Source organism: Sceloporus undulatus, chromosome 5 (assembly GCF_019175285.1).
Source record: "Sceloporus undulatus isolate JIND9_A2432 ecotype Alabama chromosome 5, SceUnd_v1.1, whole genome shotgun sequence".
Classification (NCBI taxonomy): Eukaryota; Metazoa; Chordata; class Lepidosauria; order Squamata; family Phrynosomatidae; genus Sceloporus; species Sceloporus undulatus.
In genome coordinates this window covers 83,606,249-83,608,727 of record NC_056526.1, presented here as the reverse complement: position 1 = coordinate 83,608,727, position 2,479 = coordinate 83,606,249, and the positions used below count along the sequence as shown (strand labels likewise).

The 2,479-nt window shown below is 38.6% G+C and overlaps 1 long non-coding RNA gene across 1 annotated transcript; it reads right to left on the bottom strand.

Moving 5' to 3' along the window:
* Positions 1 to 256: 256 nt before the first annotated feature.
* Positions 257 to 1,730, bottom strand: LOC121930410. Its single transcript, XR_006103934.1, has 2 exons — positions 1,176 to 1,730; positions 257 to 924 (listed from the first exon to the last, which is right to left on the bottom strand). It is a non-coding gene; the product is annotated as an uncharacterized LOC121930410 (long non-coding RNA).
* Positions 1,731 to 2,479: the final 749 nt, after the last annotated feature.

Here is a 2,479-nt window from a genome sequence, read left to right as displayed (position 1 = left end):
TGATCAACATACCCTTTGTTGGCTAGCTCTCAAATCAACACCCATTTTCATTTCATGGGGGGAAATCACCCTTTTACTGCTGTGAACACTTTGTCAGCTGCACTTTACTGGTTGGGAAGAATGAAGTCTTCAGGAAAACTGAAAGCATCAGAACAAAATAGATGTTGAAAGTGATACATGAAAAGGGTGTGTATGCTACAGCCATAGGCAAATCTGAAGTCTAAAGGGCATAGTGTTTAAGTTACTCATTTACAGGTCAGTCTCAACATCAGGTTTATTTGCATGCCACTTCTTCAAATTAGGCTCACAAGAAGCGTACATAAATCACCAATATATCATTACAACCAAAACATACAGATCTATAAATATATCAAGCACAATTTTAGATACTATATCCTCATCAAGCAGCTAGCAATAATGTTACAATTAACATTTCCTTACGCACAGGGGAGTCTCAATTCATGTTTCCCCAATTTAGGTTTCTCTATAAATAAAGTCTTGCCCACAACGCATAGCTCTCATGCAGGTGAGAACAAGGAAGGTAAGTTGAAAGACTGGGAACGTTTATAAAGCTTTGGCACAGAATTCTGAATGTTAAGAAAAGGCGACTGGACTGGTTTTCTTTTACCTACCTTACTGGGGGGAGTGGGGAAGGAAGAAAGCAAGTGCACTCTTACTGGAAAGAAGGCATTTTGTTTGCCTGCTTAGAAATGGATAAGTGAGCAGGAGGAAGAACGTGAAATCTTGGACTTCTGGGGTAGAATCTTGGACTTCTGGAGTAGCTGGTAGGGTTTTTCTCTTCTTGTGTAGATAGAAGGTGAGCAACTGGGTTCTGCGTTCTTCACTTGGCAAGCCTGCTGGAGAAGCCTTAGCAGGGCATGTACAGCACAGTCAGTTCTCCGTATCCAAGGATTCAACTATCCACTGTTTGAAAATATTAAAAAAATATAAATTCCAATAAGCCAACCTTGATTTTGCTATTTTATATATGGGACACCATTTTATTATGCCTTGGTATTTAATGGGACTTGAGCATCCACAAATTTTGGTATCCATGAGGGGCCCTGGAACCAAACCCTAGTGGATACCAAGGGCCCACTGTACTGCCTCTTTCTTTCTCTCTCCCGGTGCACTTTCTCCACTTGGGAAGCACAGCAGAAGACAACAGTTCTTACCAGATACTCTCCATCTGTGTGCTCCTCTGAAGAGGAACAGGGATTTAATGACAAGCCAGTTTACTCCAGCTAAGCATCCTTAGGATCAGCAGTTGCTGCCTCTTCTGGCCCCTTTGGAAAGCATCTTCACATTTCTCTAGCCTGGAAATGGTAAACTCTGACATTTTGTGCTTTAAACCCTTTTAAAATTAGAATAAGTTGAATAAAATTCCTAGCTTTGTGGCTACTTTAGCTCTGATGGAACATATCTTCATGATTCCAGTGATACCATATGGAACTGGTTCCCCTCATTTAAGTCAGTTTAAGTTTACACTGCAAGTACAGGAATGCAACCTCAATGTAAATTGAGATCCCACCTATATATAATTTGTGTGGTGACAGTTATCACAAAAATATCTACATCTAACTAGCAAGCCCTTCACTAACTACTCTGAAACATGTACAGTTGTCCCTCCATATTCGCTAGGGTTAGGGGAACAAGACCCCCGTGAATATGGAAAAACCGCAAATAACAAAAACACCATGTTTTTACCTGAAGGACACCTCTCTAGGAATCTCTAGGTCCTCCAGTGCAACTCTGTGGTCAATGTCCAACATACATACACTGACCATAGAATGGCACTGGAGTAGCTACAAATGGTCTTTCAGTGCAACTTTTAGTTAAAGTTGACCACAGAGTTGCACTGGAGGACCTAGACAGTCCTAGAGAGAACATATTAATGAAATCCGTGAATAATCAAAGCCGCAAATATGGAGGGATGACTGTATTTCAGTAGCTTAATATATATCAATATCAGAAAATTACTATTTAAAGATATTTGATCAAAAGTCTACCAAAGTAACACAGTAAGCCAGAAAAATCAGAGATAGATTAACTTCAGTCAAAAAAGGTAACAGAAAACCTGCTCATATTTTTTCCCACCAAAAAAGCCATTGATGTCCTGGGCCTCTTCTCCTAATCTGCCAAATTATGAATTGATCCTCTCAAGGGGCCTCAAAAAACAGACCACCACTGTGATGTTCTGGACTTCTGTAAAAATGTTATGTTTATTAGAGAAATGAAGGTGAGATATGAGTGTGTGTGTGGTGTTGTTGTTGTTGTTGATGATATTTATTTATATCCTGTTTTTCCCCAGAATTGGAACACAAAACGGCTTACAAATTTAAAAAAATTAAAAACATACAAAAGTACACATTCAAACAGAATTAAGCTAGTACAATATTAAATCATCACTCATTTTAAATATGTAATAAAAAGGTAACAGTTCCTAAAAACAATAGATATTAAAAGTTAAAAATATCAA